This window comes from Pseudophryne corroboree, unplaced genomic scaffold, assembly GCF_028390025.1.
Source record: "Pseudophryne corroboree isolate aPseCor3 unplaced genomic scaffold, aPseCor3.hap2 scaffold_192, whole genome shotgun sequence".
NCBI lineage: Eukaryota > Metazoa > Chordata > Amphibia > Anura > Myobatrachidae > Pseudophryne > Pseudophryne corroboree.
In genome coordinates, this window is record NW_026968559.1 from 300,492 (window position 1) to 325,949 (window position 25,458).

At 46.3% G+C, this 25,458-nt stretch overlaps 32 non-coding genes and 1 pseudogene across 32 annotated transcripts; all 33 read left to right on the forward strand.

Annotated features, from left to right (window-relative positions):
* Positions 1-999: 999 nt before the first annotated feature.
* Positions 1,000-1,163, forward strand: LOC135004260 (U1 spliceosomal RNA). Its single transcript, XR_010205086.1, has one exon. It is a non-coding gene; the product is annotated as a U1 spliceosomal RNA (small nuclear RNA).
* A 152-nt stretch (positions 1,164-1,315) lies between these two features.
* On the forward strand, positions 1,316-1,478 carry LOC135004294 (U1 spliceosomal RNA). The gene has a single exon (XR_010205120.1). It is a non-coding gene; the product is annotated as a U1 spliceosomal RNA (small nuclear RNA).
* A 646-nt stretch (positions 1,479-2,124) lies between these two features.
* On the forward strand, positions 2,125-2,288 carry LOC135004264 (U1 spliceosomal RNA). Its single transcript, XR_010205090.1, has one exon. It is a non-coding gene; the product is annotated as a U1 spliceosomal RNA (small nuclear RNA).
* Positions 2,289-2,440: 152 nt separating this feature from the next.
* On the forward strand, positions 2,441-2,603 carry LOC135004281 (U1 spliceosomal RNA). The gene has a single exon (XR_010205108.1). It is a non-coding gene; the product is annotated as a U1 spliceosomal RNA (small nuclear RNA).
* A 671-nt stretch (positions 2,604-3,274) lies between these two features.
* LOC135004265 (U1 spliceosomal RNA) lies at positions 3,275-3,438 on the forward strand. The gene has a single exon (XR_010205092.1). It is a non-coding gene; the product is annotated as a U1 spliceosomal RNA (small nuclear RNA).
* Positions 3,439-3,590: 152 nt separating this feature from the next.
* LOC135004277 (U1 spliceosomal RNA) lies at positions 3,591-3,753 on the forward strand. Its single transcript, XR_010205104.1, has one exon. It is a non-coding gene; the product is annotated as a U1 spliceosomal RNA (small nuclear RNA).
* Positions 3,754-4,424: 671 nt separating this feature from the next.
* Positions 4,425-4,588, forward strand: LOC135004273 (U1 spliceosomal RNA). Its single transcript, XR_010205101.1, has one exon. It is a non-coding gene; the product is annotated as a U1 spliceosomal RNA (small nuclear RNA).
* A 152-nt stretch (positions 4,589-4,740) lies between these two features.
* LOC135004298 (U1 spliceosomal RNA) lies at positions 4,741-4,903 on the forward strand. Its single transcript, XR_010205124.1, has one exon. It is a non-coding gene; the product is annotated as a U1 spliceosomal RNA (small nuclear RNA).
* A 671-nt stretch (positions 4,904-5,574) lies between these two features.
* Positions 5,575-5,738, forward strand: LOC135004271 (U1 spliceosomal RNA). Its single transcript, XR_010205099.1, has one exon. It is a non-coding gene; the product is annotated as a U1 spliceosomal RNA (small nuclear RNA).
* Positions 5,739-5,890: 152 nt separating this feature from the next.
* LOC135004299 (U1 spliceosomal RNA) lies at positions 5,891-6,032 on the forward strand (annotated as a pseudogene).
* A 692-nt stretch (positions 6,033-6,724) lies between these two features.
* Positions 6,725-6,888, forward strand: LOC135004262 (U1 spliceosomal RNA). The gene has a single exon (XR_010205088.1). It is a non-coding gene; the product is annotated as a U1 spliceosomal RNA (small nuclear RNA).
* A 152-nt stretch (positions 6,889-7,040) lies between these two features.
* LOC135004302 (U1 spliceosomal RNA) lies at positions 7,041-7,203 on the forward strand. Its single transcript, XR_010205126.1, has one exon. It is a non-coding gene; the product is annotated as a U1 spliceosomal RNA (small nuclear RNA).
* A 673-nt stretch (positions 7,204-7,876) lies between these two features.
* Positions 7,877-8,040, forward strand: LOC135004268 (U1 spliceosomal RNA). Its single transcript, XR_010205095.1, has one exon. It is a non-coding gene; the product is annotated as a U1 spliceosomal RNA (small nuclear RNA).
* A 152-nt stretch (positions 8,041-8,192) lies between these two features.
* On the forward strand, positions 8,193-8,355 carry LOC135004305 (U1 spliceosomal RNA). The gene has a single exon (XR_010205129.1). It is a non-coding gene; the product is annotated as a U1 spliceosomal RNA (small nuclear RNA).
* Positions 8,356-9,026: 671 nt separating this feature from the next.
* LOC135004255 (U1 spliceosomal RNA) lies at positions 9,027-9,190 on the forward strand. The gene has a single exon (XR_010205082.1). It is a non-coding gene; the product is annotated as a U1 spliceosomal RNA (small nuclear RNA).
* A 152-nt stretch (positions 9,191-9,342) lies between these two features.
* LOC135004295 (U1 spliceosomal RNA) lies at positions 9,343-9,505 on the forward strand. The gene has a single exon (XR_010205121.1). It is a non-coding gene; the product is annotated as a U1 spliceosomal RNA (small nuclear RNA).
* Positions 9,506-10,176: 671 nt separating this feature from the next.
* LOC135004248 (U1 spliceosomal RNA) lies at positions 10,177-10,340 on the forward strand. Its single transcript, XR_010205075.1, has one exon. It is a non-coding gene; the product is annotated as a U1 spliceosomal RNA (small nuclear RNA).
* A 152-nt stretch (positions 10,341-10,492) lies between these two features.
* Positions 10,493-10,655, forward strand: LOC135004278 (U1 spliceosomal RNA). The gene has a single exon (XR_010205105.1). It is a non-coding gene; the product is annotated as a U1 spliceosomal RNA (small nuclear RNA).
* A 671-nt stretch (positions 10,656-11,326) lies between these two features.
* On the forward strand, positions 11,327-11,490 carry LOC135004263 (U1 spliceosomal RNA). Its single transcript, XR_010205089.1, has one exon. It is a non-coding gene; the product is annotated as a U1 spliceosomal RNA (small nuclear RNA).
* A 152-nt stretch (positions 11,491-11,642) lies between these two features.
* LOC135004289 (U1 spliceosomal RNA) lies at positions 11,643-11,805 on the forward strand. The gene has a single exon (XR_010205116.1). It is a non-coding gene; the product is annotated as a U1 spliceosomal RNA (small nuclear RNA).
* Positions 11,806-12,476: 671 nt separating this feature from the next.
* Positions 12,477-12,640, forward strand: LOC135004249 (U1 spliceosomal RNA). Its single transcript, XR_010205076.1, has one exon. It is a non-coding gene; the product is annotated as a U1 spliceosomal RNA (small nuclear RNA).
* Positions 12,641-12,792: 152 nt separating this feature from the next.
* LOC135004285 (U1 spliceosomal RNA) lies at positions 12,793-12,955 on the forward strand. Its single transcript, XR_010205112.1, has one exon. It is a non-coding gene; the product is annotated as a U1 spliceosomal RNA (small nuclear RNA).
* A 673-nt stretch (positions 12,956-13,628) lies between these two features.
* Positions 13,629-13,792, forward strand: LOC135004245 (U1 spliceosomal RNA). The gene has a single exon (XR_010205072.1). It is a non-coding gene; the product is annotated as a U1 spliceosomal RNA (small nuclear RNA).
* Positions 13,793-13,944: 152 nt separating this feature from the next.
* LOC135004306 (U1 spliceosomal RNA) lies at positions 13,945-14,107 on the forward strand. Its single transcript, XR_010205130.1, has one exon. It is a non-coding gene; the product is annotated as a U1 spliceosomal RNA (small nuclear RNA).
* A 671-nt stretch (positions 14,108-14,778) lies between these two features.
* On the forward strand, positions 14,779-14,942 carry LOC135004256 (U1 spliceosomal RNA). The gene has a single exon (XR_010205083.1). It is a non-coding gene; the product is annotated as a U1 spliceosomal RNA (small nuclear RNA).
* A 152-nt stretch (positions 14,943-15,094) lies between these two features.
* On the forward strand, positions 15,095-15,257 carry LOC135004296 (U1 spliceosomal RNA). The gene has a single exon (XR_010205122.1). It is a non-coding gene; the product is annotated as a U1 spliceosomal RNA (small nuclear RNA).
* A 671-nt stretch (positions 15,258-15,928) lies between these two features.
* On the forward strand, positions 15,929-16,092 carry LOC135004250 (U1 spliceosomal RNA). The gene has a single exon (XR_010205077.1). It is a non-coding gene; the product is annotated as a U1 spliceosomal RNA (small nuclear RNA).
* A 152-nt stretch (positions 16,093-16,244) lies between these two features.
* LOC135004283 (U1 spliceosomal RNA) lies at positions 16,245-16,407 on the forward strand. The gene has a single exon (XR_010205110.1). It is a non-coding gene; the product is annotated as a U1 spliceosomal RNA (small nuclear RNA).
* Positions 16,408-17,078: 671 nt separating this feature from the next.
* LOC135004266 (U1 spliceosomal RNA) lies at positions 17,079-17,242 on the forward strand. The gene has a single exon (XR_010205093.1). It is a non-coding gene; the product is annotated as a U1 spliceosomal RNA (small nuclear RNA).
* A 152-nt stretch (positions 17,243-17,394) lies between these two features.
* Positions 17,395-17,557, forward strand: LOC135004290 (U1 spliceosomal RNA). Its single transcript, XR_010205117.1, has one exon. It is a non-coding gene; the product is annotated as a U1 spliceosomal RNA (small nuclear RNA).
* Positions 17,558-18,228: 671 nt separating this feature from the next.
* On the forward strand, positions 18,229-18,392 carry LOC135004251 (U1 spliceosomal RNA). Its single transcript, XR_010205078.1, has one exon. It is a non-coding gene; the product is annotated as a U1 spliceosomal RNA (small nuclear RNA).
* Positions 18,393-18,544: 152 nt separating this feature from the next.
* On the forward strand, positions 18,545-18,707 carry LOC135004288 (U1 spliceosomal RNA). The gene has a single exon (XR_010205115.1). It is a non-coding gene; the product is annotated as a U1 spliceosomal RNA (small nuclear RNA).
* Positions 18,708-19,077: 370 nt separating this feature from the next.
* On the forward strand, positions 19,078-19,151 carry TRNAN-AUU (transfer RNA asparagine (anticodon AUU)). The gene has a single exon. It is a non-coding gene; the product is annotated as a tRNA-Asn (tRNA).
* The last annotated feature ends 6,307 nt before the right edge of the window (positions 19,152-25,458 follow it).

Sequence of the window (25,458 nt, forward strand, 5' to 3'; positions counted from 1 at the left end):
AGGGGGGGGGGGGTGTTTGGGTTAGCTGGACATTCCCCAAAAAAGTGACTGTCCTGCAAAAATTGGGATAGTTGGGAGGTATGTTCAAATACATTTATTGTTTTGCATGCAGGGTAAATACTGGCTTCTTTGACATTTAGCCACAAATGCTGCACAGCTGAATTACAGTATTACACTGCAATTAACAGTTATGCTAGGACATTCCCCCTCCCAAATCTACCTCTCTCTGCATGTTACATCTGTCCCACAGTGGCGTGCGGTGAGGTCAGTGGCTAGTGAGGCACTACAGCCATAATGTCCGCCGAATCCTGCCCATGACCCTTAGCCAATGCCCGCTACTGCCTCTGAGCCGATACCCGCTGCCACCGCCAATGGCTTACAAACTCGCCCACAATCAACTGACCCAGCCCTCCGCACTATCCTGACTTCTCCCGTCTGCTTACTTTGTGCTTTCCAATGCACAATGCAAACTACAGGTAGTACTGCAGGGCCCACACCCTTTTACTTGCCTTACAGAGCAGCTCTGGGTCTGTTACAGTGCCCAGCTGCTGCAAGAAATCAGCTTGAATGCTTCAGGGGCTGGGGCATAGCCAACATGAGCCCCACACCGAAGGAGGGTGGAGGTGTTTAATGCGAACTAGGGGTCATCCAAGCGCCGCAAAAGGCCGCCATGCCCTGCACGCCCCTTTTCTCTTTTCATATGCAGACGAGAGTTGAAGCCAACTTTGACCCACTGCTTGGATGGCATTACCATATGCAAATCAATCTGCTGCAGGCCTTCCCCCAGGAATGCTTGCACTAGTTGTTGCATTTGGTTTGTTGTTTGGGGGTGCTTCAGTATTAGGCAGCCTTCTGCCCTCCCATGTTCATCTGAAAATATGTGTTCTCCCTGCAGTTGTTGTCCCCAGATGAGAGTTCCCTTGTGCTGCCTCAGTTGAATCTCCTTTACTTGACAGAGATGTGCCTGAGCAGCGGCCCTCCCCAGCCCTATCTCAAATCATACTTATTTTGCATAGGAGATACCATGGTCATGAAGATTGTTTTCCCAGGGTGAGGTTCATTCATTGCATTCTGGGTATGCTGACCCCTGTGATTTCCCCAAATGTGGTAAACTCGACTGCATTATTTGTGGTAGTGGGGGACTGTGTTTGTGCTTTCCTCTGGTCAGCTCTGGTAAAAGTCAGATTTCTTTGTCTCAGATCTTCCTCTAGCCTTGTTCTTCTTTCGAGAGTTCCCTTGTGCTGCCTCAGTTGGATCTCCTTCACTTGACAGGGGGGTGCACGAGCAGCGACCCTCCCCAGCTCTAGCCCAACTCCTATTTACCTGCCAGGTGAGATACTATGATCAGGAAGGTGCTTCTCCCAGGGCAAGGCTCACCCATTGCACTCTGGGTGTGCTGCTCCTGCGATTTCCCCAAATGTGGGACACTTGACTGCATAATTTGTGTTTCCTCTGGTCGGCTCTCATATAATTCAGATCTCTTTGTCTCAGGTCTTTCTCCAGCCTAGTTTGCTGTCTGTTTCCACTTCTCTTTTCTTGAGCCGCTCCCTTCTATGCAGTTGCGCACTATCCTGACCTCTCCCGTCTGCTTACTTTGTGCCTTCCAACGCACAATGCATACTACAGGTAGTGCTGCAGGGCCCACACCCTTTTACATGCTTTACAGAGCAACTCTGGAGCTGTTACAGTGCCCAGCTGCTGCAAGAAATCATCTTGAATGCTTCAGGGGCTGGGGCATAGCCAACATGAGCCCCACACCGAAGGAGGGGTCATCCAAGCGCCACAAAAGGACACCATGCCCTGCACATCCCTTTTTTCTTTTCATATGCAGACGAGGGTTGAAGCCAACTTTGACCCACTGCTTGGATGACATCACCATATGCAAATCCATCTGCTGCAGGCCTTCCCCCAGGAATGCTTGCACTAGTTGTTGCATTTGGTTTGTTGTTTGGGGGTGCTTCAGTATTAGGCAGCCTTCTGCCCTCCCATGTTCATCTGAAAATATGTGTTCTCCCTGCAGTTGTTGTCCCCAGATGAGAGTTCCCTTGTGCTGCCTCAGTTGAATCTCCTTTACTTGACAGAGATGTGCCTGAGCAGCGGCCCTCCCCAGCCCTATCCCAAATCATACTTATTTTGCATAGGAGATACCATGGTCATGAAGATTGTTCTCCCAGGGTGAGGTTCATTCATTGCATTCTGGGTATGCTGACCCCTGTGATTTCCCCAAATGTGGGAAACTCGACTGCATTATTTGTGGTAGTGGGGGACTGTGTTTGTGCTTTCTTCTGGTCAACTCTGGTAAAAATCAGATTTCTTTGTCTCAGATCTTCCTCTAGCCTTGTTCCTCTTTCGAGAGTTCCCTTGTGCTGCCTCAGTTGGATCTCCTTCACTTGACAGGGGGGTACCCGAGCAGCGACCCTCCCCAGCTCTAGCCCAACTCCTACTTACCTGCCAGGGGAGATACTATGATCATGTAGGTGCTTCTCCCAGGGCAAGGCTCACCCATTGCACTCTGGGTGTGCTGCCCCTGTGATTTCCCCAAATGTGGGAAACTTGACTGCATAATTTGTGTTTCCCCTGGTCGTCTCTCGTATAATTCAGATCTCTTTGTCTCAGGTCTCTCTCCAGCCTAGTTTGCTGTCTGTTTCCACTTCTCTTTTCTTGAGCCGCTCCCTTCTATGCCCTTGCGCACTATCCTGACTTCTCCCGTCTGTTTACTTTGTGCCTTCCAACACACAATGCAAACTACAGGTAGTGCTGCAGGGCCCACACCCTTTTACTTGCCTCACAGAGCAGCTCTGGAGCTGTTACAGTACCCAGCTGCTGCAAGAAATCATCTTGAATGCTTCAGGGGCTGGGGCATTGCCAACATGAGCCCCACACCGAAGGAGGGTGGGGGTGTTTAATGCGAACTAAGGGTCACCCAAGCGCCGCAAAAGGCCGCCATGCCCTGCACGCCCCTTTTCTCTTTTCATATGCAGACGAGGGTTGAAGCCAACTTTGACCCACTGCTTGGATGGCATTACCATATGCAAATCAATCTGCTGCAGGCCTTCCCCCAGGAATGCTTGCACTAGTTGTTGCATTTGGTTTGTTGTTTGGGGGTGCTTCAGTATTAGGCAGCCTTCTGCCCTCCCATGTTCATCTGAAAATATGTGTTCTCCCTGCAGTTGTTGTCCCCAGATGAGAGTTCCCTTGTGCTGCCTCAGTTGAATCTCCTTTACTTGACAGAGATGTGCCTGAGCAGCGGCCCTCCCCAGCCCTATCCCAAATCATACTTATTTTGCATAGGAGATACCATGGTCATGAAGATTGTTCTCCCAGGGTGAGGTTCATTCATTGCATTCTGGGTATGCTGACCCCTGTGATTTCCCCAAATGTGGGAAACTTGACTGCATTATTTGTGGTAGTGGGGGACTGTGTTTGTGCTTTCCTCTGCTCAGCTCTGGTAAAAGTCAGATTTCTTTGTCTCAGATCTTCCTCTAGCCTTGTTCTTCTTTCGAGAGTTCCCTTGTGCTGCCTCAGTTGGATCTCCTTCACTTGACAGGGGGGTGCCCGAGCAGCGACCCTCCCCAGCTCGAGCCCAACTCCTACTTACCTGCCAGGTGAGATACTATGATCAGGAAGGTGCTTCTCCCAAGGCAAGGCTCACCCATTGCACTCTGGGTGTGCTGCTCCTGCGATTTCCCCAAATGTGGGAAACTTGACTGCATAATTTGTGTTTCCTCTGGTCGGCTCTCGTATAATTCAGATCTCTTTGTCTCAGGTCTTTCTCCAGCCTAGTTTGCTGTCTGTTTCCACTTCTCTTTTCTTGAGCCGCTCCCTTCTATGCCCTTGCGCACTATCCTGACCTCTCCCGTCTGCTTACTTTGTGCCTTCCAACGCACAATGCATACTACAGGTAGTGCTGCAGGGCCCACACCCTTTTACATGCTTTACAGAACAGCTCTGGAGCTGTTACAGTGCCCAGCTGCTGCAAGAAATCATCTTGAATGCTTCACGGGCTGGGGCATAGCCAACATGAGCCCCACACCGAAGGAGGGTGGAGATGTTTAATGCGAATTAAGGGTCATCCAAGCGCCACAAAAGGACGCCATGCCCAGCACATCCCTTTTTTCTTTTCATATGCAGACGAGGGTTGAAGCCAACTTTGACCCACTGCTTGGATGACATCACCATATGCAAATCCATCTGCTGCAGGCCTTCCCCCAGGAATGCTTGTACTAGTTGTTGCATTTGGTTTGTTGTTTGGGGGTGCTTCAGTATTAGGCAGCCTTCTGCCCTCCCATGTTCATCTGAAAATATGTGTTCTCCCTGCAGTTGTTGTCCCCAGATGAGAGTTCCCTTGTGCTGCCTCAGTTGAATCGCCTTTACTTGACAGAGATGTGCCTGAGCAGCGGCCCTCCCCAGCCCTATCCGAAATCATACTTATTTTGCATAGGAGATATCATGGTCATGAAGATTGTTCTCCCAGGGTGAGGTTCATTCATTGCATTCTGGGTATGATGACCCCTGTGATTTCCCCAAATGTGGAAAACTCGACTGCATTATTTGTGGTAGAGGGGGACTGTGTTTGTGCTTTCCTCTGGTCAGCTCTGGTAAAAGTCAGATTTCTTTGTCTCAGATCTTCCTCTAGCCTTGTTCTTCTTTCGAGAGTTCCCTTGTGCTGCCTCAGTTGGATCTCCTTCACTTGACAGGGGGGTGCCCGAGCAGCGACCCTCCCCAGCTCTAGCCCAACTCCTACTTACCTGCCAGGTGAGATGCTATGATCAGGAAGGTGCTTCTCCCAGGGCAAGTCTCACCCATTGCACTCTGGGTGTGCTGCTCCTGCGATTTCCCCAAATGTGGGACACTTGACTGCATAATTTGTGTTTCCTCTGGTCGGCTCTCGTATAATTCAGATCTCTTTGTCTCAGGTCTCTCTCCAGCCTAGTTTGCTGTCTGTTTCCACTTCTCTTTTCTTGAACCGCTCCCTTCTATGCCCTTGCGCACTATCCTGACTACTCCCGTCTGCTTACTTTGTGCCTTCCAACGCACAATGCGAACTACAGGTAGTGCTGCAGGGCCCACACCCTTTTAGTTGCCTTACAGAGCAGCTCTGGAGCTGTTACAGTGCCCAGCTGCTGCAAGAAATCAGCTTGAATGCTTCAGGTGCTGGGGCATAGCCAACATGAGCCCCACACCGAAGGAGGGTGGAGGTGTTTAATGCGAATTAGGGGTCATGCAAGCGCCGCAAAAGGCCGCCATGCCCTGCACATCCCTTTTTTCTTTTCATATGCAGACGAGGGTTGAAGCCAACTTTGACCCACTGCTTGGATGACATCACCATATGCAAATCCATCTGCTGCAGGCCTTCCCCCAGGAATGCTTGCACTAGTTGTTGCATTTGGTTTGTTGTTTGGGGGTGCTTCAGTATTAGGCAGCCTTCTGCCCTCCCATGTTCATCTGAAAATATGTGTTCTCCCTGCAGTTGTTGTCCCCAGATGAGAGTTCCCTTGTGCTGCCTCAGTTGAATCGCCTTTACTTGACAGAGATGTGCCTGAGCAGCGGCCCTCCCCAGCCCTATCCCAAATCATACTTATTTTGCATAGGAGATATCATGGTCATGAAGATTGTTCTCCCAGGGTGAGGTTCATTCATTGCATTCTGGGTATGATGACCCCTGTGATTTCCCCAAATGTGGGAAACTCGACTGCATTATTTGTGGTAGTGGGGGACTGTGTTTGTGCTTTCCTCTGGTCAGCTCTGGTAAAAGTCAGATTTCTTTGTCTCAGATCTTCCTCTAGCCTTGTTCTTCTTTCGAGAGTTCCCTTGTGCTGCCTCAGTTGGATCTCCTTCACTTGACAGGGGGGTGCCCGAGCAGCGACCCTCCCCAGCTCTAGCCCAACTCCTACTTACCTGCCAGGTGAGATACTATGATCATGTAGGTGCTTCTCCCAGGGCAAGGCTCACCCATTGCACTCTGGGTGTGCTGCCCCTTTGATTTCCCCAAATGTGGGAAACTTGACTGCATAATTTGTGTTTCCCCTGGTCGGCTCTCATATAATTCAGATCTCTTTGTCTCAGGTCTCTCTCCAGCCTAGTTTGCTGTCTGTTTCCACTTCTCTTTTCTTGAGCCGCTCCCTTCTATGCCCTTGCGCACTATCCTGACTTCTCCCGTCTGCTTACTTTGTGCCTTCCAACGCACAATGCGAACTACAGGTAGTGCTGCAGGGCCCACACCCTTTTACTTGACTTACAGAGCAACTCTGGAGCTGTTACAGTGCCCAGCTGCTGCAAGAAATCAGCTTGAATGCTTCAGGGGCTGGGGCATAGCCAACATGAGCCCCACACCGAATGAGGGTGGAGGTGTTTAATGCGAACTAGGGGTCATCCAAGCGCCGCAAAAGGCCGCCATGCCCAGCACGCCCCTTTTCTCTTTTCATATGCAGATGAGGGTTGAAGCCAACTTTGACCCATTGCTTGGATGACATCACCATATGCAAATCCATCTGCTGCAGGCCTTCCCCCAGGAATGCTTGTACTAGTTGTTGCATTTGGTTTGTTGTTTGGGGGTGCTTCAGTATTAGGCAGCCTTCTGCCCTCCCATGTTCATCTGAAAATATGTGTTCTCCCTGCAGTTGTTGTCCCCAGATGAGAGTTCCCTTGTGCTGCCTCAGTTGAATCTCCTTTACTTGACAGAGATGTGCCTGAGCAGCGGCCCTCACCAGCCCTATCCCAAATCATACTTATTTTGCATAGGAGATACCATGGTCATGAAGATTGTTCTCCCAGGGTGAGGTTCATTCATTGCATTCTGGGAATGCTGACCCCTGTGATTTCCCCAAATGTGGGAAACTCGACTGCATTATTTGTGGTAGTGGGGGACTGTGTTTGTGCTTTCCTCTGGTCAGCTCTGGTAAAAGTCAGATTTCTTTGTCTCAGATCTTCCTCTAGCCTTGTTCCTCTTTCAAGAGTTCCCTTGTGCTGCCTCAGTTGGATCTCCTTCACTTGACAGGGGGGTGCCCGAGCAGCGACCCTCCCCAGCTCTAGCCCAACTCCTACTTACCTGCCAGGTGAGATACTATGATCATGAAGGTGCTACTCCCAGGGCAAGACTCACCCATTGCACTCTGGGTGTGCTGCTCCTGCAATTTCCCCAAATGTGGGACACTTGACTGCATAATTTGTGTTTCCCCTGGTCGGCTCTCGTATAATTCAGATCTCTTTGTCTCAGGTCTCTCTCCAGTATAGTTTGCTGTCTGTTTCCACTTCTCTTTTCTTGAGCCGCTCCCTTCTATGCCCTTGCGCACTATCCTGACTTCTCCCGTCTGCTTACTTTGTGCCTTCCAATGCACAATGCAAACTACAGGTAGTGCTGCAGGGCCCACACCCTTTTACTTGCCTTACAGAGCAGCTCTGGAGCTGTTACAGTGCCCAGCTGCTGCAAGAAATCAGCTTGAATGCTTCAGGGGCTGGGGCATAGCCAACATGAGCCCCACACCGAAGGAGGGTGGAGGTGTTTAATGCGAACTAGAGGTCATCCAAGCGCCGCAAAAGGCCGCCATGCCCTGCACGCCCCTTTTCTCTTTTTTGATATGCAGACGAGGGTTGAAGCCAACTTTGACCCACTGCTTGGATGGCATTACCATATGCAAATCAATCTGCTGCAGGCCTTCCCCCAGGAATGCTTGCACTAGTTGTTGCATTTGGTTTGTTGTTTGGGGGTGCTTCAGTATTAGGCAGCCTTCTGCCCTCCCATGTTCATCTGAAAATATGTGTTCTCCCTGCAGTTGTTGTCCCCAGATGAGAGTTCCCTTGTGCTGCCTCAGTTGAATCTCCTTTACTTGACAGAGATGTGCCTGAGCAGCGGCCCTCCCCAGCCCTATCCCAAATCATACTTATTTTGCATAGGAGATACCATGGTCATGAAGATTGTTCTCCCAGGGTGAGGTTCATTCATTGCATTCTGGGTATGCTGACCCCTGTGATTTCCCCAAATGTGGGAAACTCAACTGCATTATTTGTGGTAGTGGGGGACTGTGTTTGTGCTTTCATCTGGTCAGCTCTGGTAAAAGTCAGATTTCTTTGTCTCAGATCTTCCTCTAGCCTTGTTCTTCTTTCGAGAGTTCCCTTGTGCTGCCTCAGTTGGATCTCCTTCACTTGACAGGGGGGTGCACGAGCAGCGACCCTCCCCAGCTCTAGCCCAACTCCTATTTACCTGCCAGGTGAGATACTATGATCAGGAAGGTGCTTCTCCCAGGGCAAGGCTCACCCATTGCACTCTGGGTGTGCTGCTCCTGCGATTTCCCCAAATGTGGGACACTTGACGGCATAATTTGTGTTTCCTCTGGTCGGCTCTCATATAATTCAGATCTCTTTGTCTCAGGTCTTTCTCCAGCCTAGTTTGCTGTCTGTTTCCACTTCTCTTTTCTTGAGCCGCTCCCTTCTATGCCCTTGCGCACTATCCTGACCTCTCCCGTCTGCTTACTCTGTGCCTTCCAACGCACAATGCATACTACAGGTAGTGCTGCAGGGCCCACACCCTTTTACATGCTTTACAGAGCAGCTCTGGAGCTGTTACAGTGCCCAGCTGCTGCAAGAAATCATCTTGAATGCTTCAGGGGCTGGGGCATAGCCAACATGAGCCCCACACCGAAGGAGGGTGGAGATGTTTAATGCGAATTAGGGGTCATCCAAGCGCCACAAAAGGACGCCATGCCCTGCACATCCCTTTTTTCTTTTCATATGCAGACGAGGGTTGAAGCCAACTTTGACCCACTGCTTGGATGACATCACCATATGCAAAACCATCTGCTGCAGGCCTTCCCCCAGGAATGCTTGCACTAGTTGTTGCATTTGGTTTGTTGTTTGGGGGTGCTTCAGTATTAGGCAGCCTTCTGCCCTCCCATGTTCATCTGAAAATATGTGTTCTCCCTGCAGTTGTTGTCCCCAGATGAGAGTTCCCTTGTGCTGCCTCAGTTGAATCTCCTTTACTTGACAGAGATGTGCCTGAGCAGCGGCCCTCCCCAGCCCTATCCCAAATCATACTTATTTTGCATAGGAGATACCATGGTCATGAAGATTGTTCTCCCAGGGTGAGGTTCATTCATTGCATTCTGGGTATGCTGACCCCTGTGATTTCCCCAAATGTGGGAAACTCAACTGCATTATTTGTGGTAGTGGGGGACTGTGTTTGTGCTTTCTTCTGGTCAACTCTGGTAAAAATCAGATTTCTTTGTCTCAGATCTTCCTCTAGCCTTGTTCCTCTTTCGAGAGTTCCCTTGTGCTGCCTCAGTTGGATCTCCTTCACTTGACAGGGGGGTACCCGAGCAGCGACCCTTCGCAGCTCTAGCCCAACTCCTACTTACCTGCCAGGTGAGATACTATGATCATGTAGGTGCTTCTCCCAGGGCAAGGCTCACCCATTGCACTCTGGGTGTGCTGCCCCTGTGATTTCCCCAAATGTGGGAAACTTGACTGCATAATTTGTGTTTCCCCTGGTCGGCTCTCGTATAATTCAGATCTCTTTGTCTCAGGTCTCTCTCCAGCCTAGTTTGCTGTCTGTTTCCACTTCTCTTTTCTTGAGCCGCTCCCTTCTATGCCCTTGCGCACTATCCTGACTTCTCCCGTCTGCTTACTTTGTGCCTTCCAACACACAATGCAAACTACAGGTAGTGCTGCAGGGCCCACACCCTTTTACTTGCCTCACAGAGCAGCTCTGGAGCTGTTACAGTGCCCAGCTGCTGCAAGAAATCAGCTTGAATGCTTCAGGGGCTGGGACATTGCCAACATGAGCCCCACACCGAAGGAGGGTGGGGGTGTTTAATGCGAACTAAGGGTCACCCAAGCGCCGCAAAAGGCCGCCATGCCCTGCACGCCCCTTTTCTCTTTTCATATGCAGACGAGGGTTGAAGCCAACTTTGACCCACTGCTTGGATGGCATTACCATATGCAAATCAATCTGCTGCAGGCCTTCCCCCAGGAATGCTTGCACTAGTTGTTGCATTTGGTTTGTTGTTTGGGGGTGCTTCAGTATTAGGCAGCCTTCTGCCCTCCCATGTTCATCTGAAAATATGTGTTCTCCCTGCAGTTGTTGTCCCCAGATGAGAGTTCCCTTGTGCTGCCTCAGTTGAATCTCCTTTACTTGACAGAGATGTGCCTGAGCAGCGGCCCTCCCCAGCCCTATCCCAAATCATACTTATTTTGCATAGGAGATACCATGGTCATGAAGATTGTTCTCCCAGGGTGAGGTTCATTCATTGCATTCTGGGTATGCTGACCCCTGTGATTTCCCCAAATGTGGGAAACTCGACTGCATTATTTGTGGTAGTGGGGGACTGTGTTTGTGCTTTCCTCTGCTCAGCTCTGGTAAAAGTCAGATTTCTTTGTCTCAGATCTTCCTCTAGCCTTGTTCTTCTTTCGAGAGTTCCCTTGTGCTGCCTCAGTTGGATCTCCTTCACTTGACAGGGGGGTGCCCGAGCAGCGACCCTCCCCAGCTCTAGCCCAACTCCTACTTACCTGCCAGGTGAGATACTATGATCAGGAAGGTGCTTCTCCCAGGGCAAGGCTCACCCATTGCACTCTGGGTGTGCCGCTCCTGCGATTTCCCCAAATGTGGGAAACTTGACTGCATAATTTGTGTTTCCTCTGGTCGGCTCTCGTATAATTCAGATCTCTTTGTCTCAGGTCTTTCTCCAGCCTAGTTTGCTGTCTGTTTCCACTTCTCTTTTCTTGAGCCGCTCCCTTCTATGCCCTTGCGCACTATCCTGACCTCTCCCGTCTGCTTACTTTGTGCCTTCCAACGCACAATGCATACTACAGGTAGTGCTGCAGGGCCCACACCCTTTTACATGCTTTACAGAACAGCTCTGGAGCTGTTACAGTGCCCAGCTGCTGCAAGAAATCATCTTGAATGCTTCAGGGGCTGGGGCATAGCCAACATGAGCCCCACACCGAAGGAGGGTGGAGATGTTTAATGTGAATTAGGGGTCATCCAAGCGCCACAAAAGGACGCCATGCCCTGCACATCCCTTTTTTCTTTTCATATGCAGACGAGGGTTGAAGCCAACTTTGACCCACTGCTTGGATGACATCACCATATGCAAATCCATCTGCTGTAGGCCTTCCCCCAGGAATGCTTGTACTAGTTGTTGCATTTGGTTTGTTGTTTGGGGGTGCTTCAGTATTAGGCAGCCTTCTGCCCTCCCATGTTCATCTGAAAATATGTGTTCTCCCAGCAGTTGTTGTCCCCAGATGAGAGTTCCCTTGTGCTGCCTCAGTTGAATCTCCTTTACTTGACAGAGATGTGCCTGAGCAGCGGCCCTCCCCAGCTCTATCCCAAATCATACTTATTTTGCATAGGAGATACCATGGTCATGAAGATTGTTCTCCCAGGGTGAGGTTCATTCATTGCATTCTGGGTATGCTGACTCCTGTGATTTCCCCAAATGTGGGAAACTCGACTGCATTATTTGTGGTAGTGGGGGACTGTGTTTGTGCTTTCCTCTGGTCAGCTCTGGTAAAAGTCAGATTTATTTGTCTCAGATCTTCCTCTAGCCTTGTTCTTCTTTCGAGAGTTCCCTTGTGCTGCCTCAGTTGGATCTCCTTCACTTGACAGGGGGGTGCCCTAGCATCAACCCTCCCCAGCTCAAGCCCAACTCCTACTTACCTGCCAAGTGAGATACTATGATCATGAAGGTGCTTCTCCCAGGGCAAGGCTCACCCATTGCACTCTGGGTGTGCTGCTCCTGCGATTTCCCCAAATGTGGGAAACTTGACTGCATAATTTGTGTTTCCCCTGGTCAGCTCTCGTATAATTCAGATCTGTTTGTCTCAGGTCTCTCTCCAGCCTAGTTTGCTGTCTGTTTCAACTTCTCTTTTCTTGAGCCGCTCCCTTCTATGCCCTTGCGCATTATCTTGACTTCTCCCATCTGCTTACTTTGTGCCTTCCAATGCACAATGCGAACTACAGGTAGTGCTGCAGGGCCCACACCCTTTTACTTGCCTTACAGAGCAGCTCTGGAGCTATTACAGTGCCCAGCTGCTGCAAGTAATCAGCTTGAATGCTTCATGGGCTGGGGCATAGCCAACATGAGCCCCACACCGAAGTAGGGTGGAGGTGTTTAATGCGAACTAGGGGTCATCCAAGCGCCGCAAAAGGCCGCCATGCCCTGCACGCCCCTTTTCTCTTTTCATATGCAGACGAGGGTTGAAGCCAACTTTGACCCACTGCTTGGATGACATCACCATATGCAAATCCATCTGCTGCAGGCCTTCCCCCAGGAATGCTTGTACTAGTTGTTGCATTTGGTTTGTTGTTTGGGGGTGCTTCAGTATTAGGCAGCCTTCTGCCCTCCCATGTTCATCTGAAAATATGTGTTCTCCCTGCAGTTGTTGTCCCCAGATGAGAGTTCCCTTGTGCTGCCTCAGTTGAATCTCCTTTACTTGACAGAGATGTGCCTGAGCAGCGGCCCTCCCCAGCCCTATCCCAAATCATACTTATTTTGCATAGGAGATACCATGGTCATGAAGATTGTTCTCCCAGGGTGAGGTTCATTCATTGCATTCTGGGTATGCTGACCCCTGTGATTTCCCCAAATGTGGGAAACTCGACTGCATTATTTGTGGTAGTGGGGGACTGTGTTTGTGCTTTCCTCTGGTCAGCTCTGGTAAAAGTCAGATTTCTTTGTCTCAGATCTTCCTCTAGCCTTGTTCCTCTTTCAAGAGTTCCCTTGTGCTGCCTCAGTTGGATCTCCTTCACTTGACAGGGGGGTGCCCGAGCAGCGACCCTCCCCAGCTCTAGTCCAACTCCTACTTACCTGCCAGGTGAGATACTATGATCATGAAGGTGCTACTCCCAGGGCAAGGCTCACCCATTGCACTCTGGGTGTGCTGCTCCTGCAATTTCCCCAAATGTGGGACACTTGACTGCATAATTTGTGTTTCCCCTGGTCGGCTCTCGTATAATTCAGATCTCTTTGTCTCAGGTCTCTCTCCAGTATAGTTTGCTGTCTGTTTCCACTTCTCTTTTCTTGAGCCGCTCCCTTCTATGCCCTTGCGCACTATCCTGACTTCTCCCGTCTGCTTACTTTGTGCCTTCCAATGCACAATGCAAACTACAGGTAGTGCTGCAGGGCCCACACCCTTTTACTTGCCTTACAGAGCAGCTCTGGAGCTGTTACAGTGCCCAGCTGCTGCAAGAAATCAGCTTGAATGCTTCAGGGGCTGGGGCATAGCCAACATGAGCCCCACACCGAAGGAGGGTGGAGGTGTTTAATGCGAACTAGAGGTCATCCAAGCGCCGCAAAAGGCCGCCATGCCCTGCACGCCCCTTTTCTCTTTTTTGATATGCAGACGAGGGTTGAAGCCAACTTTGACCCACTGCTTGGATGGCATTACCATATGCAAATCAATCTGCTGCAGGCCTTCCCCCAGGAATGCTTGCACTAGTTGTTGCATTTGGTTTGTTGTTTGGGGGTGCTTCAGTATTAGGCAGCCTTCTGCCCTCCCATGTTCATCTGAAAATATGTGTTCTCCCTGCAGTTGTTGTCCCCAGATGAGAGTTCCCTTGTGCTGCCTCAGTTGAATCTCCTTTACTTGACAGAGATGTGCCTGAGCAGCGGCCCTCCCCAGCCCTATCCCAAATCATACTTATTTTGCATAGGAGATACCATGGTCATGAAGATTGTTCTCCCAGGGTGAGGTTCATTCATTGCATTCTGGGTATGCTGACCCCTGTGATTTCCCCAAATGTGGGAAACTCAACTGCATTATTTGTGGTAGTGGGGGACTGTGTTTGTGCTTTCCTCTGGTCAGCTCTGGTAAAAGTCAGATTTCTTTGTCTCAGATCTTCCTCTAGCCTTGTTCTTCTTTCGAGAGTTCCCTTGTGCTGCCTCAGTTGGATCTCCTTCACTTGACAGGGGGGTGCACGAGCAGCGACCCTCCCCAGCTCTAGCCCAACTCCTATTTACCTGCCAGGTGAGATACTATGATCAGGAAGGTGCTTCTCCCAGGGCAAGGCTCACCCATTGCACTCTGGGTGTGCTGCTCCTGCGATTTCCCCAAATGTGGGACACTTGACGGCATAATTTGTGTTTCCTCTGGTCGGCTCTCATATAATTCAGATCTCTTTGTCTCAGGTCTTTCTCCAGCCTAGTTTGCTGTCTGTTTCCACTTCTCTTTTCTTGAGCCGCTCCCTTCTATGCCCTTGCGCACTATCCTGACCTCTCCCGTCTGCTTACTTTGTGCCTTCCAACGCACAATGCATACTACAGGTAGTGCTGCAGGGCCCACACCCTTTTACATGTTTTACAGAGCAGCTCTGGAGCTGTTACAGTGCCCAGCTGCTGCAAGAAATCATCTTGAATGCTTCAGGGGCTGGGGCATAGCCAACATGAGCCCCACACCGAAGGAGGGTGGAGATGTTTAATGCGAATTAGGGGTCACCCAAGCGCCACAAAAGGACGCCATGCCCTGCACATCCCTTTTTTCTTTTCATATGCAGACGAGGGTTGAAGCCAACTTTGACCCACTGCTTGGATGACATCACCATATGCAAAACCATCTGCTGCAGGCCTTCCCCCAGGAATGCTTGCACTAGTTGTTGCATTTGGTTTGTTGTTTGGGGGTGCTTCAGTATTAGGCAGCCTTCTGCCCTCCCATGTTCATCTGAAAATATGTGTTCTCCCTGCAGTTGTTGTCCCCAGATGAGAGTTCCCTTGTGCTGCCTCAGTTGAATCTCCTTTACTTGACAGAGATGTGCCTGAGCAGCGGCCCTCCCCAGCCCTATCCCAAATCATACTTATTTTGCATAGGAGATACCATGGTCATGAAGATTGTTCTCCCAGGGTGAGGTTCATTCATTGCATTCTGGGTATGCTGACCCCTGTGATTTCCCCAAATGTGGGAAACTCAACTGCATTATTTGTGGTAGTGGGGGACTGTGTTTGTGCTTTCTTCTGGTCAACTCTGGTAAAAATCAGATTTCTTTGTCTCAGATCTTCCTCTAGCCTTGTTCCTCTTTCGAGAGTTCCCTTGTGCTGCCTCAGTTGGATCTCCTTCACTTGACAGGGGGGTACCCGAGCAGCGACCCTTCGCAGCTCTAGCCCAACTCCTACTTACCTGCCAGGTGAGATACTATGATCATGTAGGTGCTTCTCCCAGGGCAAGGCTCACCCATTGCACTCTGGGTGTGCTGCCCCTGTGATTTCCCCAAATGTGGGAAACTTGACTGCATAATTTGTGTTTCCCCTGGTCGGCTCTCGTATAATTCAGATCTCTTTGTCTCAGGTCTCTCTCCAGCCTAGTTTGCTGTCTGTTTCCACTTCTCTTTTCTTGAGCCGCTCCCTTCTATGCCCTTGCGCACTATCCTGACTTCTCCCGTCTGCTTACTTTGTGCCTTCCAACACACAATGCAAACTACAGGTAGTGCTGCAGGGCCCACACCCTTTTACTTGCCTCACAGAGCAGCTCTGGAGCTGTTACAGTGCCCAGCTGCTGCAAGAAATCAGCTTGAATGCTTCAGGGGCTGGGGCATTGCCAACATGAGCCCCACACCGAAGGAGGGTGGGGGTGTTTAATGCGAACTAAGGGTCACCCAAGCGCCGCAAAAGGCCGCCATGCCCTGCACGCCCCTTTTCTCTTTTCATATGCAGACGAGGGTTGAAGCCAACTTTGACCCACTGCTTGGATGGCATTACCATATGCAAATCAATCTGCTGCAGGCCTTCCCCCAGGAATGCTTGCACTAGTTGTTGCATTTGGTTTGTTGTTTGGGGGTGCTTCAGTATTAGGCAGCCTTCTGCCCTCCCATGTTCATCTGAAAATATGTGTTCTCCCTGCAGTTGTTGTCCCCAGATGAGAGTTCCCTTGTGCTGCCTCAGTTGAATCTCCTTTACTTGACAGAGATGTGCCTGAGCAGCGGCCCTCCCCAGCCCTATCCCAAATCATACTTATTTTGCATAGGAGATACCATGGTCATGAAGATTGTTCTCCCAGGGTGAGGTTCATTCATTGCATTCTGGGTATGCTGACCCCTGTGATTTCCCCAAATGTGGGAAACTCGACTGCATTATTTGTGGTAGTGGGGGACTGTGTTTGTGCTTTCCTCTGCTCAGCTCTGGTAAAAGTCAGATTTCTTTGTCTCAGATCTTCCTCTAGCCTTGTTCTTCTTTCGAGAGTTCCCTTGTGCTGCCTCAGTTGGATCTCCTTCACTTGACAGGGGGGTGCCCGAGCAGCGACCCTCCCCAGCTCTAGCCCAACTCCTATTTACCTGCCAGGTGAGATACTATGATCAGGAAGGTGCTTCTCCCAGGGCAAGGCTCACCCATTGCACTCTGGGTGTGCCGCTCCTGCGATTTCCCCAAATGTGGGAAACTTGACTGCATAATTTGTGTTTCCTCTGGTCGGCTCTCGTATAATTCAGATCTCTTTGTCTCAGGTCTTTCTCCAGCCTAGTTTGCTGTCTGTTTCCACTTCTCTTTTCTTGAGCCGCTCCCTTCTATGCCCTTGCGCACTATCCTGACCTCTCCCGTCTGCTTACTTTGTGCCTTCCAACGCACAATGCATACTACAGGTAGTGCTGCAGGGCCCACACCCTTTTACATGCTTTACAGAACAGCTCTGGAGCTGTTACAGTGCCCAGCTGCTGCAAGAAATCATCTTGAATGCTTCAGGGGCTGGGGCATAGCCAACATGAGCCCCACACCGAAGGAGGGTGGAGATGTTTAATGTGAATTAGGGGTCATCCAAGCGCCACAAAAGGACGCCATGCCCTGCACATCCCTTTTTTCTTTTCATATGCAGACGAGGGTTGAAGCCAACTTTGACCCACTGCTTGGATGACATCACCATATGCAAATCCATCTGCTGTAGGCCTTCCCCCAGGAATGCTTGTACTAGTTGTTGCATTTGGTTTGTTGTTTGGGGGTGCTTCAGTATTAGGCAGCCTTCTGCCCTCCCATGTTCATCTGAAAATATGTGTTCTCCCAGCAGTTGTTGTCCCCAGATGAGAGTTCCCTTGTGCTGCCTCAGTTGAATCTCCTTTACTTGACAGAGATGTGCCTGAGCAGCGGCCCTCCCCAGCTCTATCCCAAATCATACTTATTTTGCATAGGAGATACCATGGTCATGAAGATTGTTCTCCCAGGGTGAGGTTCATTCATTGCATTCTGGGTATGCTGACTCCTATGATTTCCCCAAATGTGGGAAACTCGACTGCATTATTTGTGGTAGTGGGGGACTGTGTTTGTGCTTTCCTCTGGTCAGCTCTGGTAAAAGTCAGATTTATTTGTCTCAGATCTTCCTCTAGCCTTGTTCTTCTTTCGAGAGTTCCCTTGTGCTGCCTCAGTTGGATCTCCTTCACTTGACAGGGGGGTGCCCTAGCATCAACCCTCCCCAGCTCAAGCCCAACTCCTACTTACCTGCCAAGTGAGATACTATGATCATGAAGGTGCTTCTCCCAGGGCAAGGCTCACCCATTGCACTCTGGGTGTGCTGCTCCTGCGATTTCCCCAAATGTGGGAAACTTGACTGCATAATTTGTGTTTCCCCTGGTCAGCTCTCGTATAATTCAGATCTGTTTGTCTCAGGTCTCTCTCCAGCCTAGTTTGCTGTCTGTTTCAACTTCTCTTTTCTTGAGCCGCTCCCTTCTATGCCCTTGCGCATTATCTTGACTTCTCCCATCTGCTTACTTTGTGCCTTCCAATGCACAATGCGAACTACAGGTAGTGCTGCAGGGCCCACACCCTTTTACTTGCCTTACAGAGCAGCTCTGGAGCTATTACAGTGCCCAGCTGCTGCAAGTAATCAGCTTGAATGCTTCATGGGCTGGGGCATAGCCAACATGAGCCCCACACCGAAGTAGGGTGGAGGTGTTTAATGCGAACTAGGGGTCATCCAAGCGCCGCAAAAGGCCGCCATGCCCTGCACGCCCCTTTTCTCTTTTCATATGCAGACGAGGGTTGAAGCCAACTTTGACCCACTGCTTGGATGACATCACCATATGCAAATCCATCTGCTGCAGGCCTTCCCCCAGGAATGCTTGTACTAGTTGTTGCATTTGGTTTGTTGTTTGGGGGTGCTTCAGTATTAGGCAGCCTTCTGCCCTCCCATGTTCATCTGAAAATATGTGTTCTCCCTGCAGTTGTTGTCCCCAGATGAGAGTTCCCTTGTGCTGCCTCAGTTGAATCTCCTTTACTTGACAGAGATGTGCCTGAGCAGCGGCCCTCCCCAGCCCTATCCCAAATCATACTTATTTTGCATAGGAGATACCATGGTCATGAAGATTGTTCTCCCAGGGTGAGGTTCATTCATTGCATTCTGGGTATGCTGACCCCTGTGATTTCCCCAAATGTGGGAAACTCGACTGCATTATTTGTGGTAGTGGGGGACTGTGTTTGTGCTTTCCTCTGGTCAGCTCTGGTAAAAGCCAGATTTCTGTGTCTCAGATCTTCCTCTAGCCTTGTTCTTCTTTCGAGAGTTCTCTTGTGCTGCCTCAGTTGGATCTCCTTCACTTGACAGGGGGGTGCCCGAGCAGCGACCCTCCTCAGCTCTTGCCCAACTCCTACTTACCTGCCAGGTGAGATACTATGATCATGAAGGTGCTTCTCCCAGGGCAAGGCTCACCCATTGCACTCTGTGTGTGCTGCTCCAGCGATTTCCCCAAATGTGGGAAACTCGACTGCATAATTTGTGTTTCCCCTGGTCGGCTCTCGTATAATTCAGATCTCTTTGTCTCAGGTCTCTCTCCAGCCTAGTTTGCTGTCTGTTTCCACTTCTCTTTTCTTGAGCCGCTCCTTTCTATGCCCTTGCGCACTATCCTGACTTCTCCCGTCTGCTTACTTTGTGCCTTCCAACGCACAATGCGAACTACAGGTAGTGCTGCAGGGCCCACACCCTTTTAGTTGCCTTACAGAGCAGCTCTGGAGCTGTTACAGTGCCCAGCTGCTGCAAGAAATCAGCTTGAATGTTCTTCGTTGATTGATGGAAGAAACATCTTACAAAAACTCTCCAGATTATTGACTTTTTAAAGTTTTTCTAGGAAACGTTCTAGATGAATGCTTATTAGCCTTTGTCAGTATGAACTTTTTGCAAAGTGTCTCTGTGGCGCAATCGGTTAGTGTGTTTGGCTATTAACCAAAAGGTTGGTGGTTCAATCCCACCCAGGGATGTAATTGACCTTGTGATCAGATTTTGGTGATATTTAAGTAGACAAGTCAAAATTTCAAACCCCCGGTTATGGTGTGGGTACCTGGCCTTCCCTGATGTAATCAGAGTTAGATTTGATTCAGTGATTTTATAAAAACAGCTAGGAAGCACAATTTAGCAGTAGGTTGCAGAGAAAAAAAATATGCTGGCTGAAAAATCCAATTGAGTGATTTAACAGCTCTTCATTTTCTGGCTTTATTTTTATGCTAACAAATTTGTTCTCTGAAAAGTGTCCACAAAGCCAAGTCTCTGATTAACACCTTTGTAAGGATGGTTTTTCACCTATTACTAAATTAAACTTGCTTCATTGGAAAGGCAGCAAGATGCATCCTCATTTCAATGTCTACTGAAATTATACAGGTTGACACCAGGAAACATTAACGCCACTGCATCCTTGCTGCTTTCTCATGTGGAAGTCTGTTTAATGTGAAAACAAGGTGATATCTAATTAGCACACAGGTAAGGAATTAAGAAAATCTTTATTTAAGGGTGAAGATGTTTCTCACAAAATCGTTGCCCCAATGCATCATTGAAATTCAAGCTGGAAAGATGATTTTAATATATCACTTGTACATTTTGTATTGCTCTTCTGGTGACAATGTAGTTTGTTTTTGTCAATTACCATTTTAATAATAGGGTAAAGAAAATTAAGTGGATTTTTGAAAGAAAACAATACTGTCAATATACTATTAAAACAAATTAAAATGGTAAAAGTTATTGTACTTTAAGTAAAAATAAAAGAGCAAAAATATCAATCCCAGTTTTGGATTACTTTAATTAACAAAAAAAAATGCATATAGCAAAGGATAGTTTCAATCTGCCTACCTCTGGGTTATGGGCCCAGCATGCTTCCATTGCAGTACTCTGCTGCACATGTAAGTGCAAGAGATCCTGAAGCACTCACTCATCATGGGAAAGTACCAATGTGTTTCTTCGTTGGTTGATGGAAGAAACATCTTACAAAAACTCTCCAGATTATTGACTTTTTAAAGTTTTTCTAGGAAACGTTCTAGATTAATGCTTATTAGCCTTTGTCAGTATGTACTTTTGCAAAGTGTCTCTGTGGTGCAATTGGTTAGTGTGTAAGGCTGTTAACCAAAAGGTTGGTGGTTCAATCCCACCCAGGAATGTAATTGACCTTGTGATCAGATTTTGGTGATATTTAAGTAGACAAGTCAAAATTTCAAACCCCCTCTTATTGTGTAGGGTACCTTGCCTTCTCTGATGTAATCAGAGTTAGATTTGATTCAGTGATTTTATAAAAAACAGCTAGGAAGCACAATTTAGCAGTGGGTTGCAGATAAAAAAAATATGCTGGCAAAAAAATACAATTGAGTGATTAAACAGCTCTTCATTTTCTGGTTTATTTTTATGCTAACAAATTTGTTCTCTGAAAAGTGTCCACAAAGCCAAGTCTCTGATTAACACCTTTGTAGGGATGGTTTTTCACCTATTACTAAATTAAACTTGCTTCATTGGAAAGGCAGCAAGATGCATCCTCATTTCAATGTCTACTGAAATAATACAGGTTGACACCAGGAAACATTAACGCCACTGCATCCTTGCTGCTTTCTCATGTGGAAGTCTGTTTAATGTGAAAACAAGGTGATATCTAATTAGCACACAGGTAAGGAATTAAGAAAATCTTTATTTAAGGGTGAAGATGTTTCTCACAAAATCGTTGCCCCAATGCATCATTGAAATTCAAGCTGGAAAGATGATTTTAATATATCACTTGTACATTTTGTATTGCTCTTCTGGTGACAATGTAGTTTGTTTTTGTCAATTACCATTTTAATAATAGGGTAAAGAAAATAAAGTGGATTTTTGAAAGAAAACAATACTGTCAATATACTATTAAAACAAATTAAAATGGTAAAAGTTATTGTACTTTAAGTAAAAATAAAAGAGCAAAAATATCAATCCCAGTTTTGGATTAGTTTAATTAACAAAAAAAATGCATATAGCAAAGGATAGTTTCAATCTGCCTATCTCTGGGTTATGGGCCCAGCATGCTTCCATTGCAGTACTCTGCTGCACATGTAAGTGCAAGAGATCCTGAAGCACTTACTCATCATGGGAAAGTACCAATGTGTTTCTTCATTGGTTGATGGAAGAAACATCTTACAAAAACTCTCCAGATTATTGACTTTTTAAAGTTTTTCTAGGAAACGTTCTTGATGAATGCTTATTAGCCTTTGTCAGTATGTACTTTTTCTCTGTGGTGCAATTGGTTAGTGTGTAAGGCTATTAACCAAAAGGTTGGTGGTTCAATCCCACCCAGGAACGTAATTGACCTTGTGATCAGATTTTGGTGATATTTAAGTAGACAAGTCAAAATTTCAAACCCCCTCTTATTGTGTAGGGTACCTGGCCTTCTCTGATGTAATCAGAGTTAGATTTGATTCAGTGATTTTATAAAAAACAGCTAGGAAGCACAATTTAGCAGTGGGTTGCAGAGAAAAAAAATATGCTGGCAAAAAAAAATCCAATTGAGTGATTAAACAGCTCTTCATTTTCTGGCTTTATTTTTATGCTAACAAATTTGTTCTCTGAAAAGTGTCCACAAAGCCAAGTCTCTGATTAACACCTGTGTAGGGATGGTTTTTCACCTATTACTAAATTAAACTTGCTTCATTGGAAAGGCAGCAAGATGCATCCTCATTTCAATGTCTACTGACATAATACAAGTTGACACCAGGAAACATTAACGCCACTGCATCCTTGCTGCTTTCTCATGTGGAAGTCTGTTTAATGCGAAAACAAGGTGATATCTAATTAGCACACAGGTAAGGAATTAAGAAAATCTTTATTTAAGGGTGAAGATGTTTCTCACAAAATCGTTGCCCCAATGCATCATTGAAATTCAAGCTGGAAAGATGATTTTAATATATCACTTGTACATTTTGTATTGCTCTTCTGGTGACAATGTAGTTTGTTTTTGTCAATTACCATTTTAATAATAGGGTAAAGAAAATTAAGTGGATTTTTGAAAGAAAACAATACTGTCAATATACTATTAAAACAAATTAAAATGGTAAAAGTTATTGTACTTTAAGTAAAAATAAAAGAGCCAAAATATCAATCCCAGTTTTGGATTACTTTAATAAAAAAAAAAAAGCATACAGCAGAGGATAGTTTCAATCTGCCTACCTCTGGGTTATGAGCCCAGCATGCTTCCATTGCTGTACTCTGCTGCACATGTAAGTGCAAGAGATCCTGAAGCACTCACTCATCATGGGAAAGTACCAATGTGTTTCTTCGTTGGTTGATGGTAGAAACATCTTACAAAAACTCTCCAGATTATTGACTTTTTAAAGTTTTTCTAGGAAACGTTTTAGATGAATGCTTATTAGCCTTTGTCAGTATGCTCTTTCGCAAAGTGTCTCTGTGGCGCAATCAGTTAGTGTGTACGGCTATTAACTAAAAGGTTGGTGGTTCAATCCCACCCAGGGATGTAATTGATCTTGTTATCAGATTTTGGTGATCTTTAAGTAGACAAGTCAAAATTTCAAACCCCCTCTTATGGTGTAGGGTACCTGGCCTTCTCTGATGTAATCAGAGTTAGATTTGATTCATTGATTTTATAAAAACAGCTAGGAAGCACAATTTAGCAGTGGTTTGCAGAGAAAAAAAATATGCTGGCAGAAAAATCCAATTGAGTGATTAAACAGCTCTTCATTTTCTGGCTTTATTTTTATGCTAACAAATTTGTTCTCTGAAAAGTGTCCACAAAGCAAAGTCTCTGATTAACACCTTTGTAAGGATGGTTTTTCACCTATTACTAAATTAAACTTGCTTCATTGGAAAGGCAGCAAGATGCATCCTCATTTCAATGTCTACTGAAATAATACAAGTTGACACCAGGAAACATTAACGCCACTGCATCCTTGCTGCTTTCTCATGTGGAAGTCTGTTTAATGCGAAAACAAGGTGATATCTAATTATCACACAGGTAAGGAATTAAGAAAATCTTTATTTAAGGGTGAAGATGTTTCTCACAAAATCGTTGCCCCAATGCATCATTGAAATTCAAGCTGGAAAGATGATTTTAATATATCACTTGTACATTTTGTATTGCTCTTCTGGTGACAATGTAGTTTGTTTTTGTCAATTACCATTTTAATAATAGGGTAAAGAAAATTAAGTGGATTTTTGAAAGAAAACAATACTGTCAATATACTATTAAAACAAATTAAAATGGTAAAAGTTATTGTACTTTAAGTAAAAATAAAAGAGCCAAAATATCAATCCCAGTTTTGGATTACTTTAATTAACAAAAAAAAAGCATATAGCAAAGGATAGTTTCAATCTGCCTACCTCTGGGTTATGGGCCCAGCATGCTTCCATTGCTGTACTCTGCTGCACATGTAAGTGCAAGAGATCCTGAAGCACTCACTCATCATGGGAAAGTACCAATGTGTTTCTTCGTTGGTTGATGGAAGAAACATCTTACAAAAACTCTCCAGATTATTGACTTTTTAAAGTTTTTCTAGGAAACGTTCTAGATGAATGCTTATTAGCCTTTGTCAGTATTTACTTCTGCAAAGTGTCTCTGTGGCGCAATCAGTTAGTGTGTACAGCTACTAACCAAAAGGTTGGTGGTTCAATCACACCCAGGGACGTAATTGACCTTGTGATCAGATTTTGGTGATCTTTAAGTAGACAAGTCAAAATTTCAAACCCCCTGTTATGGTGTAGGGTACCTGGCCTTCTCTGATGTAATCAGAGTTAGATTTGATTCAGTGATTTTATTAAAACAGCTAGGAAGCACAATTTAGCAGTGGGTTGCAGAGAAAAAGAAATATGCTGGCAAAAAAATCCAATTGAGTGATTAAACAGCTCTTCATTTTCTGGCTTTATTTTTATGCTAACAAATTTGTTCTCTGAAAAGTGTCCACAAAGCCAAGTCTCTGATTAACACCTTTGTAGGGATGGTTTTTCACCTATTACTAAATTAAACTTGCTTCATTGGAAAGGCAGCAAGATGCATCCTCATTTCAATGTCTACTGAAATAATACAGGTTGACACCAGGAAACATTAACGCCACTGCATCCTTGCTGCTTTCTCATGTGGAAGTCTGTTTAATGTGAAAACAAGGTGATATCTAATTAGCACACAGGTAAGGAATTAAGAAAATCTTTAAGGGTGAAGATGTTTCTCACAAAATCGTTGCCCCAATGCATCATTGAAATTCAAGCTGGAAAGATGATTTTAATATATCACTTGTACATTTTGTATTGCTCTTCTGGTGACAATGTAGTTTGTTTTTGTCAATTACCATTTTAATAATAGGGTAAAGAAAATTAAGTGGATTTTTGAAAGAAAACAATACTGTCAATATACTATTAAAACAAATTAAAATGGTAAAAGTTATTGTACTTTAAGTAAAAATAAAAGAGCAAAAATATCAATCCCAGTTTTGGATTACTTTAATTAACAAAAAAAAATGCATATAGCAAAGGATAGTTTCAATCTGCCTACCTCTGGGTTATGGGCCCAGCATGCTTCCATTGCAGTACTCTGCTGCACATGTAAGTGCAAGAGATCCTGAAGCACTCACTCATAATGGGAAAGTACCAATGTGTTTCTTCGTTGGTTGATGGAAGAAACATCTTACAAAAACTCTCCAGATTATTGACTTTTTAAAGTTTTTCTAGGAAACGTTCTAGATGAATGCTTATTAGCCTTTGTCAGTATGTACTTTTGCAAAGTGTCTCTGTGGTGCAATTGGTTAGTGTGTAAGACTATTAACCAAAAGGTTGGTGGTTCAATCCCACCCAGGAATGTAATTGACCTTGTGATCAGATTTTGGTGATATTTAAGTAGACAAGTCAAAATTTCAAACCCCCTCTTATTGTGTAGGGTACCTGGCCTTCTCTGATGTAATCAGAGTTAGATTTGATTCAGTGATTTTATAAAAAAAACAGCTAGGAAGCACAATTTAGCAGTGGGTTGCAGATAAAAAAAATATGCTGGCAAAAAAATACAATTGAGTGATTAAACAGCTCTTCATTTTCTGGCTTTATTTTTATGCTAACAAATTTGTTCTCTGAAATGTGTCCACAAAGCCAAGTCTCTGATTAACACCTTTGTAGGGATGGTTTTTCACCTATTACTAAATTAAACTTGCTTCATTGGAAAGGCAACAAGATGCATCCTCATTTCAATGTCTACTGAAATAATACAGGTTGACACCAGGAAACATTAACGCCACTGCATCCTTGCTGCTTTCTCATGTGGAAGTCTGTTTAATGTGAAAACAAGGT